The sequence below is a fragment of the Dryobates pubescens genome, chromosome Z (assembly GCF_014839835.1).
Source record: "Dryobates pubescens isolate bDryPub1 chromosome Z, bDryPub1.pri, whole genome shotgun sequence".
Lineage (NCBI taxonomy): Eukaryota > Metazoa > Chordata > Aves > Piciformes > Picidae > Dryobates > Dryobates pubescens.
In genome coordinates, this window is record NC_071657.1 from 37,302,541 (window position 1) to 37,320,802 (window position 18,262).

Below are 18,262 nucleotides of genomic sequence, written 5' to 3' on the forward strand. Positions count from 1 at the left end.
GCACACCCTTCAAAGCTTGCTTAATGAACTAGCTCTTCAGAATGTGTCCTTCAGTAGGGTTGAAACTAGCACTTCCACAGGATTTTTGTTAAAGCAACAAGGTCACCCAAGTTAGGCAGTGTCTGTACATGACAGTCTCTGAACGGCCTTCCCAAAGTGTAAAGGCATATGGGTCAGATATCAAGAGCTGAAGAGCACTCCCAGTCATGCATGGGTCACTGAACCCTAGCAACCAGTTCCAAACCAGTTCCAATAATTTCTTCATCTTATCTGGGAGCAGAGCCCATCCCATGATTAATCTAATTCCACAATTTCAGTAAATTTCATGTAATTTCAGTAAACATGGATTTTGTCTTTATAGATCTTGTGGGGAAGGTTACCATCACTAGACAAAGAGTTAACATCTCTCTACCTCCTTCCACGCTTTCCTTTCATAGGATGGCAAATTACTTCCCAGAGAAGATTCAACTCAAACACATGTCTGGTTTGAAAAAAAGACCAGTAATTAAAGCTTTCAAGTCAGTGTCTAACTGAATTCTTCATGTCCTGTTGACATGAAGATCTCATTGAGATACATATAGGATTTAACATGATCTGTCAAATCAGGGAGAAAAAAAAAAAACAACCAACAGATTGGAATTCATTTGTTCCATCTTGATCTTACCAATTGTTTCAAAGAAATATCACCTTCCATACTTCTAAGCAACCATTGTTGCCCAGGCTTGAAACATAAGTCATTAGGACTCTGCAAAGCATCAGGTGCCAAGGAACAGAATCCTTCAGTAAGATGGGTTAGAAAAAGTTCTGGTTCATGTTATACTGTTAACAAAGCAGTAGGGGCAATGTGATAAAATTGTTTCTAAACAAATAAAACACAGTTTCCATCCCTCTACTTTAAGTTTTCATACAACAGCCACTGATACCTATCACACAACTGTTGCAATAGCATGAACTCAACTGCCATGTATCACAAATCAGCACCAACTTTTCAAAATCAAAACAGTCATCATGTAGCTGTGTGACTACAGTCAAATCCTGACACTAAGCATGTGGAATCATAGAGTGGTCTGGGTTGCAAGAGACCTCTGAAAGTCATCTAATCCAACCCCCTCTGCAATAAGCAGGAGCATCCTCATCTAGATCAGGTTGCCCAGAGCCCTGTTGAGCCTTACTTTGAATATCTCCAGAGATCTCAACCACTTTCCTAGGCAATCTGTTCCAGTGTTCCACCACCTTCATGGTAAAGAACCTGTTCCACATGTCCAGTCTAAATCTGCTGTTCTCTAGCTTGAAGCCACTGTGACCTTGTCTTACCACTACAGTATTTAGAAGTATTAATATTAGTTTTCCAATACCATTAGAAAAATGGATACAGCATCTTTTCTTTATTTCTACAAAATAAAATACTGAAGACATTGAAGTAACTAAAAAAACCTGCCTTTCTACCCCATTGTCGTTGCTATACTTACATTTCTACAATATTTCTAGTAGGAAAGTATGCTGTGAACATATATATATATATATACATATATATATATATATATATATATACAGAGTTCCTTCACTATCTCCCCATCTATTCTTGCAACATCAAAAATAAAACAAGGACAAAAATCCCTCAATCCTCCACAAGCATGCTGAACAGACATTCTCCTACTAGTGCTTCCATAACTGAGAACTTCTCTGTAATCTGATCTTTATGAGATGGAAACTCAGGTGCTAGATCCCATGGATCTAGGCTACATCCTGATGGTCTACCAGATAATAATTCCAGTTCCTAATTACTAGACAAAGGAAATGATGAAGTATCCACAATGACAGAGAAAACAGTCAATGTGTATGATCATATGTCCCTGCAGATTGCTTTGTATCTTAAGAGACAGCTCCTTGCTGAAACAGGCTAATTCAGTGGAAGACTGCCAAGCACTCTGTGGTGAGATTATCATCTTAGTAGTTATTTATAATAAACTATCTTCAGCAAGTAGCACCTTTTGTTGGCATGAAAAAGTCAAGGACAATGTATTTTCTTTGCAGTAGAGAGAAAAGGTGTAGACTAACTCTAGACGCATTATTTATTTACATACAAAGAAATACTTCTGATGAAAATTATGCAGCATGTTCTAAAAACTTTTCAACACCATCAGAAAAACCACAAAATTACCAGCTACTTCAAAAATAAACCCTGCAAGGGAAATTACGTGGACATGACAGAACTGCCATACCTCAGAAGACTCTTGGTTTGCCTGCTTCCTCAATACTTCTGACACTTGAAACATCTACCACAACATGGAATTATCCATGGAGCCAAGAGTAAGTTCTGCCCTAAGAGATGGTGTTTGAGTTTCATATAACTCTTCAGTGCCGTTTCTTTGCAAGTGCCCTATGCAGAAGTGTTAGACTTCTGTACCTTCAAGCAAAAAATCTCCTGAAGGAGACCGATGAAGCAGAGGGGACTGTGTGAAGATTAAGTTACTGAAGAACAGGACAAATCATCTTCAGACACAAGCCACATTTTATATGCATCCTCCTGCCATTACCAAACTGCAACTGGAAAAACATACCTGTGGGTTGACTACTACCACAATCTCACTCCAGTTTCTCAAACACAAGAAGAAAGACATACCTTTGCAGGGCTACCACAGAATAACTTCTAAGACAAGGATTCATTCAAGGGGAGCTGTAATATTATTCTTTGAAAATCCTGCTGAACAGGCAGTGGAAACCATGAGAGCTCTGGTTATAAAATTTAGTTCTGCCATGATGATCAGGAAGCTGGCTCTGGAACTCTGAAGTTTCCTAGTTTGCAACTAAAGGAAGATATCTCCAATTGTTTTGGGGAAGACAAGTCATCAACAAAAAACCCCCAACCAACTGACCAATCTATTACTGAGCCAACAGGACATATATCACTAGATTTTTAAGTTCACAGAATGCATAACAAACTTGTTTAGAAACTCTGTTTCTGCAAATTTTTGTCTCTTAAAAAAAACACCCAAAAAAAAAAACACCAAAAAAACCCACACACCACAAACAAACAAAAATTGCCACAGGGATTTGCCACTAGTTTTAAGAAAAACATAAAAATAAATTCTAATATGACATTCCTTCTGAAAGGAAAGCAGAAACAATTACAATAGCTTTCTATAGTCTCTTACTAATTTACAGAATTTAAAAATCTACGTGGTGTATCACTTCCAGTATTTTACATCCTTTTGAATTTTGCTGCTGTAGTACAATGTTCTTAAATGGTTACAGATTTTGAACAAACTTTCTCTGCACTAAAGCCAAAAGGATCTACAATGAAAGTTCATCTGAAGCTCAGGACTTTCACATGACTGAACTCTTCTCTTTCTTCAGATCTGCTTAGCCCTTCAGCCTCCCCACAGCCTCCTTTATAATCCATCAGTCATGCTTTTGGAGTGCACTTCACTTGTTTAAAAAAAAAAAAAAAAAAAAGGCAACCAAAGAACACAACCAAAAAAACCAAACAGATTCAAAAAGAAAAAGAAATTAAACCCTGCTGGGCTGAAGTTTTCAGATGACAAAACAGAAGATAATTGTTCAATGCCATGTATGAAAGTAGCATAAAAGGACAAGATGCTGAGGGGGAAAGTCTATTTAGGCTTCCTCTACCGGCATGAAATGGCTGCTTTCCTTCTTACTGCCAGCTCCCATGCTTCATGTTGACATTACACATCCTGTACTGTAGATCCACCCCCATGCTGATGCTTGCCCAACAGAATAATCTCCTGCGTCACAGCAGTGGTAGCAGAACTGCTGGCTCTGCAGATCTGAAAGCACCATTTCAATGCTTAATACATGCATCAACTGGACACACTACCAGATATTCTGGGCTGGTTTGTGGCACTCTCAGCACTATATTACTTGGCCTAACCTTCTGTTAATCAGATGGTCTGTTCTCCCCTTGAGACCCAACTTCATTAATTTCTACCAACATGCAGGGACAGTTTACAGCACTTATGCCTGCTTTTTCCCCAACAGTATTGCTGAGATGAAAATGACATAAAATAACTGGAAATACTTCTTCACACCAAAGAACAAGATCTTTTGGAGTAAATATTTAAGTGAGCTGCCAGATGTACTACCATAGCAGTATGAACCACATGGATGGCAACTTGTATTATGTACACATATACAAAAGTACACACTCTTGTAATTGTAGAAGTTGTGATTTCCCTCATATGAAGCACCTCTGTCTCAATCAGACAATTAGAGTATTAGTAACCATTCAAACCAATCCACTATTATTATTAATACTACTAATAATTATTATTTATTTTTTTTTTTAAGTGAGAAAAACTATGGCTTTCAAAAACACTACAGGTAGTGGTGGGACTCCAGAATGCATACACATCATCTACCAGCATCCCAAAGACATGAATGCCCTTACTAGAACACCCACGAACTCATCTGGAATTACATTTCGGGGACATGCCAGCATTAATTGAAATCAAAGTTGAGTATAACATAAATGCTTCCCCTGTCAAAATACAAAGAGTGAGAATGAAAGAAGTACATGAATGAAAGTGAAAGAATTATCTAATGCATAAGCTCCCACTGACTTGCAAATCAGCTACAACCATGCCCTCACATGCAACCACAAATGAACATCTCATGTATGTAGGTGGTAATTGTTGAAAGCTAGGGACATCTTCTATTCAAGATGTAATTTCAAAACATCTCCCTAAAGACTCCATAAGAATTAGTCCAGCTAAAGACTTGATCTTCAAATGTTTACTACAGGAGTAGCTACAGTGAAATTCAGAATCAGATCACAGTGATTATTCACGTGAATAAGCTTTTACAGTATAAGGGGTTTAGTCACTATCTTCTGTTATCTGCCAAATGGTCTACAGTTACAAGAAAATGCAATGGTAGCTGGTATCTGACGTATTAAAAAAATCTTCCTTAATGGTCCTAATGGTGGCAATAAGAATTTAAAAAAAAAATATATATAAAGCATACATGCCTACACACAAAACAAAATCCCAGGAATGGAAGAATCATCTTGTAAAAGTTGCAGTTTTACTGCCTTCCAAAGAAAAGAGGAAGCCAATCCACATAAAATCCACATAATAAACTACTAAAATTTGCTCTTCATAGCTACCACTACAATGCTCCCCAAGCAAGACTGGATCCACTCTTCAGATTGCTGCATGCAAGCATTTGTCTGAAGCAGTAGTCTCAACCTACACCTCCAAATCTCTGCAGGCTGGGGTGTCAAATTATGTTTAAATAGAACAGCACTGCTATTATCCAACTTCCCACATGTGACTAACTTCAGATGTGGAAGGAGATCACAAACCATTTTTTTTTCACACTGCTTGGACAAATAAAACACTCTTTTTGTCACCTATTACTAAAATTCTTACTCAGACATGAATAACCCTCAAATCTGGATGTCAACAGATCAGCAGGCATTGCCTTCAGCTCATAAGCAGAGTGCTTATTTCACCTGTAAAGAGGATTATATGTCTTGAGCACATCAAGGAAACAAGCATGAGAACAGACTGTGTGGCATCTTAGCTCCATCTATCTTTAAAATTTCCCTAAAGAGCAAGATTTTTTTTTTTAATGTCCCATTTAAGTTACTAACTCATCATCATATGACTGGCCTCCACTGCCATGACATACAAAACTTCAGTGTATGGTGACAGGCCCCCTAGAAAGTCATTCCACAACCTGAAACATCATCTACCCTTCAAACACACTAAAAATAGATTCCTCACCCCCTTGAGGTCTCAGCAGCCCATCTGATATTACAGTACAGTATTAACAAACCTATGTAGACATGAATTCTTAAAATAAATATCTTCAGAGATAAGACCAGAATATCAGTAAGCAAACTATATTTCTGTACACCACTGAAGTAATGTGGGTGATCCTGTGGAAGCAATGAAGAACCATAGAGGGCAACAAGCCCTTCACGTTCACTTTGAAAGAGCACATCACATGCAGTCTTTGGTCAAACAGTCTGTCATTTTGCCAAGCAACTTCTGACTCAAGGTTTTTGGTCTGAAAGATATTTTATGAGTGCAATCTCAGGTATTATGCGTTTCCTTGAGAGAACAACACACTGAAAGCTTTGTACTCCCCTCCCTTCTCCACAGTAGAAGGAGACCAGCACATGTCTAGAGGGCGTGGAATGGAAAATTCTCTGGAGTATGTTATCACCTCTGTAATCTGATCACTTAAAAATAATTCAGGTTTACTCATTTATTCTTGCAGCTGGGAGACCCAAATATATTGACTCAGTGTTTCAGCAGCTTCAGTGAGTAACAGTTATGGCTTTAGAGCCAGGGATTTCAGGTCTTACATGCAGATAACCTGGCACAAGAAATCTGCATGTTCTTGGGAAACAACTATTTCTTCTCAACCTACCAGGAGCTAACACCACTGAAGGGTTAAATACCTGAATCCTACAAGCCCCGGCAAGCTGAGAGCCATCATATATGCTGATTCACAACAGGGACAGCAGTCAGATTAACCCCCAGAAGGCCTAAAAATGTCCTCCTCTGCCTTTGTCCTGGTGCTAACCCACACTCGGCTGTTTTACACCACATACTTGATCACAGACAAGAGAACTTGACCTCTATATGACCTGACATAGCTGAAAGCTGATATGCTTTCTCTTTACTGCCCTCCCCCAATAAAGATAAAAGGTCATTTAGAGCAAAAGGAACTGATCCACACTGACTTCAAATTACATTAATTCAAGTTTTGGGATGCACTCTTGGCCAGCAACCCAAACTTCTTCTCCTAGGGCTACAAGCCTCAGGCATATGAGAGGGCAGGAACAATTCAGCAGTCAAGAAGCTAATTAGTCAGGTGGAGAGCTGTCTACATGCTCTCAATTTTCCATCAGCCATTTGTTAACATTTTTACCCTTGCAGTTTAAAGTTATTTAGCTGAATGAAGTTTCAGAGCCTACTGGTGCTAGACATTCTATATCCTGCAGCCAGAGTCACCCAGATGTAGACAAGGAAGGGGACATCTTAAAAACAAGAGCTTCCAATTAAATAAGTAGAGAAATCATTCCAAACTTGTTCATATGAAATTTATTTATTTTTCTCACAGTATCGTAACACAGAAGAAAACAAGATGACTCCTGGTGACCATTGCCTTCCAAACAACTTTCTAGCATTACCAAATGAACTTAAGTAGATACTGTATGTACATACTGTTGCTGGAGTGTGTCCAAAGAGCAACAAAGCTACTGAAGGGTCTAGAAAACAGTGAGGAGTGGCTGAGGGAACTGCATTTGTTTAACCTGGCAGTGGCTAGGTAAGGGAAGCCCTCACTGCTCCCTACAACTACCTGAAAAGAGGTTGTAGTAAGGTGGGAGTCGGTCTCTTCACTCTAGTATCAGGTGATAGGATGAGAGGAAATGGCCTGAAGTTGTGCCAGGGGTTGATTAGATTGGATATTAGGAAAATTTTCTTTACAGGAAGAGTGGTCAAGTATTGGAATAGGTTTCCCAGGAAGGTGGTGGAGTCACCATCCCAGAAGGTGTTCAAGAAACGTGTAGACATGGCACTTCGGGACATGGTTTAATGGCCATGGTGGTGTTAGGTTGGCAGTTGGACTTGATGATCCTAAAGGTCTTTTCCAACCACAACAATTCTATGGTTCTATATAGTTATTCTTCCATACTCACCGTAAGCAGCAACATACCGGAGAACACATGATCAGTAAGAAGGACCATAGTGACAAAGAAACAAAGTGGCAGATCACTAGTTCCCATCTTTCAAGTGGTTGCAAGCAACAAAGCAGATCTGCTCCAGTCTCACCAGAACCACTCCCAACAGATTTTTATTTTCTTATCTACATATTGGTTTATTTCACACACACACGACAGCATCCAGCACCAATGCCTTAATTTCCAATATCCCTGTTAAATTTTAATTATCCCTATGATATGAGTGGTTGAAGGAATTAAAAAAAAAAAATAAAATTTAGAGCAAGATTTCACGGTCAGACACCAAATTTTTGGTCTCCTCAGCATTTGGTCAAACAGGCCTAAAACCCCATTATAAAGAGTTACATCCCTATAAATCTAGCTGATTCTGGCTGGAACGAAACAATCCAAATCTGATTTAATATAAACATTCAGGTTTCTCTCAAGTTCTTTGCAGAAGCAGTTTGCTCAGCTAGAGATTGAACGATCCAGTTTGATTCACTGCATCCACCTTAAGACCAGCAATCCTCCAAGCTGTCACACAAGTTTAACCCAGAATGGAGTGTCTATTTTATTTAAAATAAAATTTAAAAACCAAAATCAAAGCAAAAACCAACTGAAAAAAAAACAAAACAAAAACCAAACAAAAACCAAACCAAACACCAACACACATACAGACAACCAAACCAAAAAGACAGCACAAAAACCCTCAGATAACCAAACAAAAAAACCCACAAACAACACCCCCACACCCCCAACAAACAAACTGCAAACAACCCATGGACAAAATAACCCTAAAACCAGGAAAAGAAAAAGAAATTGTTACAAGACCCACCACCAACATAATCCACCTTCACCAGTCCCTCTAGAACTTCTGACCAAGGATCTATTCAAGCTGTCAATTGATGAACAAAAGGAAGGCAGAAAGGAAGAAAATAAAAAGCACTCTAGCATCACCAGGCAGCTGAATTCTGGCATTCAGAACACAGCAAGGCCTTTATTAATGATCCCTTCCCTAGCTAGACACTAAATTAAAGTTTTGAGCAAGTCAAAGTCATTAGAAAGTAAATGCACCACATTGCATGTCACTCATGCTGAACCAAAATCTTCCAGAACATGTCATCATCCCTTCTCTACCCTGCTTACTTGATAAAACAGCATAAAACTCAAACTATAGGCTGCTGGAGCAGATTCTGCATGTCACATTCCTCCATCCTGCACTTTTCTAGAAATGAGAGGTCTGGGGACAGTGTGTGGGAGGAATGTGTTTGCCTGGCTCATGTGATACATATCTATTGTATTTTAAATCCATTTGCATGACAACAGTTCAAACCAGTACGACCCATCTTCTTCCTAAAAGGAATATCCTGTGATGTCTTCTTTCCACAAGGACTGATAATACACTGAATCAGCACCATTTGAACCTTAAGAGCTGCAAGCGGGAAGGAAGAGTTTGCTCATTTGGGGCAGTGCAAAGAAGCCCCTATTGTCCTGCAAGGCCACGGAAACAGTGACCACATGTACATCAGAAAATTCCATTTTTAGCATCTTTCAAAACAGAGTCTTCTCTTTCACATTATCATGGGCACACTGAATCCTCAGTCTTCCTATATCATGCTCTGCAATGTCTGCTTTGTTTTGTCTTGAAAAATTGTTCTCCTGCCTCTCTACCCCACGCAATTGCTCTATTAGCAGCAAGTCTCCACTACACATAATTATGGCATGCCTTAGCCTACTTTTCTGTTTGCTGAATAGCTCTGCCTATTTTCTACTTGTGCTGATGCTACCATTTACTTTTCCTGACACTCCAATCTTTGTGTCCTTTGAAGGCCTGACTTCCTCCACCGCAACAGCAGCTGGGATTCTCAAGCCCCTTTCCAGAGCTTTTTAATAGCAACAGTAATGCCATCACTGAACATCCCACTTCTTAATCTTCAGGTCAACAAAGTCTGTACCTGCAAGAAGCACTGTAAATACACCACCCAGTGCTGCTGACCACCCATTATCTAAATGACTAGCAAGTTATTAATTGCATACTCCTGGCATTGAAATAAGGGAGAACACAGACTCACAATGCAAGCACTTAGCTTCTTCTCCAAAAGGCATGAAATATTTCTCCAATTTTCTGTATGATCCTGATTAGAATGTTTTATCTTCCACCATGAAGTAACAAGAGATATATCTGAACAACTGAATTCTTAATTTAACTAGTTCAAAACTAACGTAAGTAGTCCAATGAATAAACTGCCTTTTCAGAATTATTTGTCCTCAATACAATGGTCTTGCAATGATTGCTACCTTGATAAGCTCTCAGTAAGTCCTGCCTAATCACTCATGACATTGACACTGTGCCTAGAGCTCTTTATGTTGACATTATTAAACATGTATTCTTAAAGAGACTGTATTTGGCTCCACTCAAGAACAATGACTCCACATCTTGAGATGTCTCATGTCCATCTTTCAATAAGAACCATAAAGTAATGCTTTTTCTTGAAGGATCTTACCATCTTCTACCCCAAAGCTTCCTTTAGCCCAAATCAAACCTACAGTATCCCACTCAGACAGCAGCCAGAGGCCTCTAATTGTATCACAAAAACAATCCAAAACCAAAGACTTGTACATCAAGGGGAAATAAAAAAAAAAACATCATAGAACTGTTGCTAGGCTTGGGACTGATGTTCTGATAACCAATGTGTCTCAGAAATGACCTCTAAGCAATCACAACCAAAGATGAGGGAAGGCTCTTGTCCAAACACTCCTTAAAGAAACGTTCCTTCAAGTAGTGTTTAGCTAATGATATTTGAGTTACTGCAGTAAAGCATGCTGCCTGAAGATGGAAAAAAAAAAGAAAGGGGGGGGAGGGGGGGGGCAACTATACCAAGATCTTCAGCTCCTGAAGAGCTGAAAACACAGGAAAAGAAAAAATTGAACATAAGACTTTGTTTCAAAAAGAAAGACTCCCCTTTCCCCATTTCAAAGCGTCTCTTTAAAATCCCTTCAGAATTGTGTTTCTACTGCAACATGTAGCGCCGCTTCATAACACACCAGAGATGAGGGGCAGCCTTTAGATCTTCAGTATTTAAAGTTATAAAGAACAAAATGGAACAAACCCCAAAACAATCTCATGTGACGTTTTATTTACCTATGTATGTGTCCAACTTCCTAAGCACAAGCTGAAAGCAGAAGAATACTTCCAAAACTCAGTACACAAATGAAGACTGCATTCTATTAAATGTAGTCTCCCCATTTGGAAACTTCTACCAAAGCCTTTTCACTACAACCAACAAGATAATTATTATAAGTTGAGTTATCTCCCTTCCTCCCCGCTTTTCTTCTTTCAGCACTGGCATACAAACCATGCTATTTTAACTTCTTTCCTGTTCTCCCAGTTCTTCTGGAACATTTTATTTTCAACAGTCAACTCATTTGGAGAAGTGCCATGCTGAAGTTGAACCGTTCACAATGTTAACTGTGTCTCTGCCAGCAGCTGAAGACTTGCATCACATCACCTTCTCCAGCACTTCTTGGTTAAACAATTTTAGTTCCGCCAAGAGGTTAGCAGATGTTTAGGCAGCCTTCATTCTCTACTTTATTATTATTATTATCATTATTATTATTACTACTACTACTATTATTTTCCCTTCAAAATTATTCTCCCTCTGAAGAGTATCATCCCCACAATCAACAATTCACAGACCTCCTGCTCATCTCCTGTGGGCCCACATATTTTAACACTGCCAGAAAGGGTCCCATTTAACAAACCACTTTGGACACATTGCTTAATATTTAGTGCTCTAGGAAAAAGCAACTGTTTGAAAATCAAATCATTTATACTGATGTTCAACATTTTTACTAAAGCCAGAAATTTAAAGTTCATTCTTGATCACATCCTGATCAAGTATGCAAAGTTAAGCAATTCATACAGTACTGCCATTAACAGCAGACCATTTTTTTTATCCAGACAAGTTCACAAATACATTAATTTCAAAATAGAGAAATAACTGTAAAGGGCGCATTTACATTAATTTTCAGCTACAATGAGTTGGAAGTATAACAACGGATAAGGAAACAAAATACATTAAAAGACACAAAGACTTATTGGCCTTTGTAGACCTTTCCTGATCTGTCAAAACAGGATCTCCTTCCTCTACCAGTATATTTCTTCAAATCACCCTTTTCAGCCTTTCACTGGGGGTTATGGATACTACAGGTTCCATCCCTAAGTTTGCTTATTGATAATTACACAATAATGTTAGTAAGTGAATATTAGACAGCTATTTACCCGATTCACACTTTGAAGTCCTTTTTCCGCAGTTCATTACTACAAAGCAGTGTTCTTCTGCTCAATTAAAGAAGTTATCCACAAGACCACACAGAGAAACTCTTACAGCAAACTAAACAATCTCAACTTGTAACTGTAATACTAAACGTGGTTTTTTTTAAACCATAGGAAGAACCATATTGGAAAGGCTCTTTTACACTTGTTTCTGGGACTTCCAGACTCAATACACATCTTTGGGCTTTTCTTAAGTAACCTTCCTCAAACTGTAAGTTGTACTATTATAAGACTTCAGTTCTTCCCATTTCCTTTTTATGGCTAAAATTAAACTTGTCCATTCTTTGGGGCCCACAGTAACATCTGCCAGATGTCCAGACATCTATGTTGAACAGAGTTCTTCTCCAATACTTATCTATTTGCTTTTTAATCACTCATGTCTTCATAAAAGTCACTCCTCCTTTAAGTCAAAATTCACAACATTAAAAATCTGTCATAGCTTTTACTAAATTGAAATTATCATGTGTCTTTTTTCCCCTCCCCTTCCACTTGCAGTTGTTCTAATTTCCATTTCCAGTATCCACTTATGTATTGTATTCTTCAAAGACTCAGCACAGACAACATGTTTTTAGTATTCCTTTTGTAACAAAATAATTATTTTTAGTTATGGGGAAAAAAAATTGTAAACATGACTTTAAAAACTTCTCAACAATGTAATCCATTATGAACCTAGTAAAAATGTATAAGGAAATCAAATAATTGTTTGAGAATTTTTAAGACAATGGTCCATAGCCTATGTCTAATGGGGTTGGGAAATGTGATTAAACAAGTTTGTATACTGAAGAATAAGCTATGAATGGAGTTTTAGTTAGAGCTTACACCATGAAGAAGTTTTGAATGCCCACAAAGAAACTGAAAACCATTGTCCAAATGGAAAAAACCACCCAAAACAAAACACCCTGTGTCTGATTACAAGAAACATTCGGGTAACCACCACCTCATGAATCAGGATTATCATTCTAGAGCTCCTTTGAAACTCACTGGTTGGGGTTTTGTGGGTTTTTTTCAAGCTTTGTTTTGGTTTGCTAGTAAATATGAAAGTCCTTCAGCTAGTATTTTAACAAGGTATACTTGGGTCTGTCAGACATCATTAATATCATTAATAAGAATATCATCTCTATAGGAGTCCAGTCTCATAGTGAAGAAACCTCCCCATAGATATAACACCACGGTCACTCCAATTCAAAGTATTACAATGACAATTGATTTTATAGGGTATCTGTCAACCACAGGAGAGGGGTAAGAGGCCTTCCCAAAAAGATCCTCATCTTAATTTTCATACCCATTCTTGGATTGCCCATGCCATATTCAAGAGCAATGTACGTGTAGCGCACATTATAGTGCAAGCACTGAGTTGGCCTCTCAGAAAGTAAGAGGAGATTCATGATTCTGAACTATAAAAACCAGGCAGATAACTAATAAGATTACATGTAGTCATTATACAGGGGATGGATGTTCAGGATCTGACCCAAACAAGCAAAGGTCAGTGGGGATTTTGTCAGCTTCTTCAGTGGCTGCTGATTTTGACCTGTGCAGAGATCACAAAGTGCATCATAGAACATCTCCTTGGGGGAGGGTGATGGGGGTGGGGGGAGGTGGGGAAAGTTAATTTCCTTCTTTACTTTGTCAAAATGTAAGATTAAAATTACCTGAAATGGTATGTTCCATGGCCCACTTCTGTAAGACGGAGACAACCACGATATCTCAGTAATTTGGGTGACAGATCAGCAATCAGAACTTAAGAAATGCACAGTTGATAATGCAATGTCCTTCCCAAGTATACTAGATTAGCAAAAATGAAGCAAGGGCATTGATTTTAACCTTGCAGCAGCTGGATCTCAAGTTCATCACTAGTCATTGCAATCCTCAAATGTTTGTACTTTTTTGTACATCTGGGAGCACGTTCCAATTCGGATTCACTGGTTCCCTATTTTGTCACATCTCCCCATGTAACACATTCATTTCTATAGTCTTCAAAGTAACCTATGCATGAACACTGATACTTTTGTATGAAGCTGTGCCTTTGAGCTCAGTAGCATTGCACTCTGGTAGCCCCTACATGTATTTCAGCATGTAGTTTGAATTTTTTGAGGAACTGCATCTACCAGGCAGCTGATGTGCAAATTTAGGTTGGTGGGAAAAGAGCTGGGCCTGTTGTGAGTCTACTCTAAATTATTTCAGATGAAAAGGTGGGTTAAAAAAATGCACAGAAATGTCTATTCAACTGCTATGTCACTTTAAAGATCTCAGGTTTCCATAATGACATTAAAATCATACAAGAATGTTGTTATATTTTTTTCAGAAAAAAATTGTATTAAGACACCAAAAAGCCAGTTCTGAAAACTGTTTTGTTTCTTCCAAGAGAAATTACGTGTGTTATGATGCTCTGAGAAACCTACTAAAAGCTTGATAGTTTTAACTTTAATGAAACCTGCTGACTGGGGAGAAATATTCCATCTTAATTTAAAATACATCCAAAAGAAGGAATGCTCTTGAAAATCAGATGTTAAAAATCCCAAAAATCAGGCATCACCATCATCACCTAGAAAAAAAAAGACATTTCATGACGTTCTCTGGAAGAACCTGAGCAGCCTCAAGCTGCATGCACTTACCTCCAAAAGCTTTCAAAAATATCTAAATATATGCATCTATACACTACTTCTTTGGCCAGCTGATCAACCTCGTTAATTCGGCGGTCTTTAACCAAAGAAAATTATCCAGAAAGGTGACCTCCACCAGAAAGCATAAGAACAAAAAAGCCTGAGGATATGTTTCTCTGTGTGAAGGAGAATCTGAGCAATTGCCTCCAATCCTCATTTCCTGATAGCATGAAGTCAGAGTGAAGACCCATCACAATGTTGTACATTGAAAAAAAAACTGAAGAAACCTTAGGGGGGAAAATCATGATTAAGCCAGCAAAGCTTCAAAACATGGAGAGACATCCACGATGTTAGGAGCACTTCCCATCTCAGCTTTGTCTACTCTCTCTCTCTCCTCCATTTTCTGGTGGAGCTAGAGAACATGACATGGCTTACCTGACTCAGATCACAGCTCTCTGCCAAACTAGTCACTTCCTCTTAGACATGCAAGCAGCTCCATGAGACAAACAGACCCTCACAGACACGCACACAAAAGCAGCAGTAGCAAGCACTCAAACTTGAAGGTCTTTCTCCTTCCAAACACCAGAAAAACAAATTAAACTTTTCCTTTTCTTCCCCAAAAGAGGGAGGTGAATGGGGGGAGAAATCCTATCACATCTCACAACTACATGAAGCTCCAGAAGGATCTCTCTGTATGGAGAATAGAAACCACACTACTAAGAGGAGCAAGGGAGGGGGAGAAGAAGGTTTCTCCAGAAGACATAAACAGCCTGTAGACTCTCTGTGTGTGTGCATGTGTGCGAGAGTGAGGAGAAGCTTTGTGTTGTGGAGCCTGGACTGGAACCAAAGCAGACAGCTTGCAAATGGAGGACAGAGAGATAAAGAAAGGGGAAAAGGGGGAGAGATAGGGAGAAAGCTGCTTCGGGTGGTTGAGAAAGGGACACGGGAAAAAGAGTCTTCTCCCTCGCCTGGTGTAAAGGTAGGGACATCGGGGAACTGAGCAAGAAGTGGGCTTCTTCCCCTTCCTTTCTTCCCTTCTCGCTCTCTTTCTCTCAAAGGAGAGCACAAGCATGTGTAATGGCTCCTGCTCTCCAGCTGAACGCTGTCCTCTTCCAAGCAACCTCCTGCGAGCACCACCAGCCCACTAGCCCCGATGCCGCCAGGGACCCCCACATCCCAACTCCAGGAGAGCCGCGGTGGGGGCACCACCACCGGGGTGAAGGACCAAGCTCGCCAGAAACGACGAGGAGGGCAGCGAGAGGGGATGAGGCGAAGACACAGGAAGAAGATGTGGGAGAAAGAAAAGAAAGACAAAAAGACAGAAAGAAAGGAAGAAAGAAAGAAAGAAAGAAAGAAAGAAAGAAAGGATAAAGAAAATAAATTAATAAAGAAAACAAAGAAAAAAGAAAATAATAAAGAAAAGAAAGGAAGAAAGAAGAGAGGAAGAGAGAAAAGAGGAAGAAAAGAAAGAATGGAAGAAAAAAAAAAGAAAGAATGAAAGAAAGGAAAACAGTAAAGAAAGGAAGGAAGGAAGAAAGAAAAGAAAGAAAGGAAGAAAGAGGTCACCCGAATGCCTGAGTCGTGCCAGCACGGAGCCTTGCTCTCCTCCTTGTCTCTCGTCTCTGATCCAAGTCCACACGCACAGCACCATCCAGACCTCGCGCGCACACACACACAGACACACACATATCCTCTCGGGCACCCCCCACCCCGAAAGCTCGGCTGATATCTCACTTATCTCCCCATATATTTCCCCCCCCACCCCACCCCCCCTTTTAATGCAACAACAAAAAATTAATTAACTGCCTTCCTCCTCCTCCCACCATCACCACCACCACCAGCACCTCCTCCTCTTCTCCTCCTCCATGCAAGAGACTTCTCTCTCAAACAAAACACCCCGCTTTCGCTCCCGTCTCTTCTCTCTTTTTTTTTTTTTCCCCTTCCTTTCTTTCTTCCTCCTTCCTCCTTCCTCCGTTGACCGAATGAATGGATTTCACAGGAAGGTGGTAGAAAGAAAGAAAAACAAAAAAGACCAAACCAAAACCAAATATACACACACACAAGAGAGATGATCTCTCCAATGCCAAACCGGAGATGGGTTTTAATTGCAAGAACTTACAGGAGCGTCCCGGCACTGCTGCTCTTGCTTCTGCCTCCTCTCCTCTTCCTCTCTGCCTAGCTCTTCTTGTTGTTATTGTTGTGGAAGTTGTTTTGTGAGCCTCATGTGCTCCTTGCCAGGTCTCAGCAATGGAGGATCGCCATCTTTCCCTGCTTTTCCCCCCCCTCTCTCTCCCTCTCCCTCTCTCTCTCTCTCCTTCACTGGTTTGCTGCAGCTGCAGATGACCTGAGATATCCGTCTCTCTCTCTCTCTCACTCACCCTCTGTGTCTCTCTCTGAATAATGAGCAACCAGAGGGAGAGAGAGAAAGAAGACAATCTCCTCTCCTACCACACAAAACGCAAGAGCACCAGGGGGTGCAAGAATCCTTTCTAACAACAACAACAACGTGTAGGGGAAGAGGAGGAAAAAGGGAAAGAAAGGAGAAGAAAAGAGAGGAGGAAAGGCAAGAAGAAAGAGAGGGAGGGAGGTGGGAGAGGAGGGGAGAAAGCAAAGAATGCAAGAGAGATTCAGGAGGCAGACAGATGGAGAAGATGGTAGTGATAGAGGAGGAGGTGTTTGAGATGAAGAAGAGGAGGAAGGTGGTTACGAAAAGTTACGGTTTGGGACACTGAATCACTCACAGGCCAGGGAGGTGGAGAAGAAGGGGAAAAGATCTGAAGAGCTTCCCCTTCCAAGCTGTTGCCTTCACAAAGCCTCCTGTGCAGGAGCGCTCAGCAGCTCCTGTGATGCACAGAGAGACGCTCGGATGGAGTGCTTAGCTAGGTCATAGCTCTCTTCCAGCCATGGCAAAAACCGGTTTCTGCATGCAGATCTGCCCCTGAGGTGATCCCTCAGACACATCCATCTAGAGGCTAATCTTCCCTGAGCAGGGTAAAGAACATAAATGGAGCTGGAGGTTGCAAAGTATAAAACCAGATCTACCACGTGGTTGGGTTTTAATCCCCCATCCAGCTCGCATTTGATGTGGAGAAAGGACACTCGAATTGTCCATTTCTGGCACGTATTTTGAAGTCTGCTCCCGGAAATAAAGACAGTCATCTCCAGGTTTTTTATTTCTCACAATCATTTAGGAGAAAAGAGAGCTTGTACTACTGAGCACCAAAATCACTTCCTACACCAGTGAAACGTTTTTGGCTGGGGGGAAAAAAAAAAAAAAAAGGAAGAAAAAAATTTTTAAATTGTACTTAAAATAACTTTTATGCCTTCCAACACCTAGTTGTCTGATTCTTTGTGAGTGATTATTTAAAACCTTGGAAACTAACGATCAAAGCTCACAAAGAATGGTGTCTTGGTGATGAAGGCAAGCAGGCAAAGACAAAGCAGCTGTAGCCTGCATTTTTATTTAGTCTCTTCTATTAAGTATTGTGCTGAGCTACTTCTTTTGCTCGACACACATATACCCCCCCCTCCCCCTCCAATCTTTCTACAGCACCAAGTCAGATTCTTTCTAGGGTTATGTCTAGCACTGAGGGGGTGTGTATTAGGGGTTATGTGCAGACTCAGGAA

At 40.0% G+C, this 18,262-nt stretch overlaps 1 protein-coding gene across 7 annotated transcripts in view; it reads right to left on the bottom strand.

Annotated features, from left to right (window-relative positions):
* ZNF462 (zinc finger protein 462) overlaps positions 1-17,544 on the bottom strand; it is a 99,771-nt gene extending 82,227 nt beyond the window's left edge. Inside the window, exons 1-2 of one of the 7 annotated variants that reach the window (XM_054179055.1) lie at positions 16,755-16,979; positions 13,685-14,577 (exon numbers count right to left, since the gene is read on the bottom strand). The gene's annotated coding sequence lies outside the window, so the exon portion shown is untranslated. Of the gene's footprint in view, positions 1-13,684; positions 14,578-16,201; positions 16,315-16,754; positions 16,980-17,376 lie in introns of those variants that run through there. The other 6 variants (XM_054179058.1, XM_054179056.1, XM_054179059.1 and 3 more) reach the window with 6 other exon arrangements.
* Between the last annotated feature and the right edge of the window lie 718 nt (positions 17,545-18,262).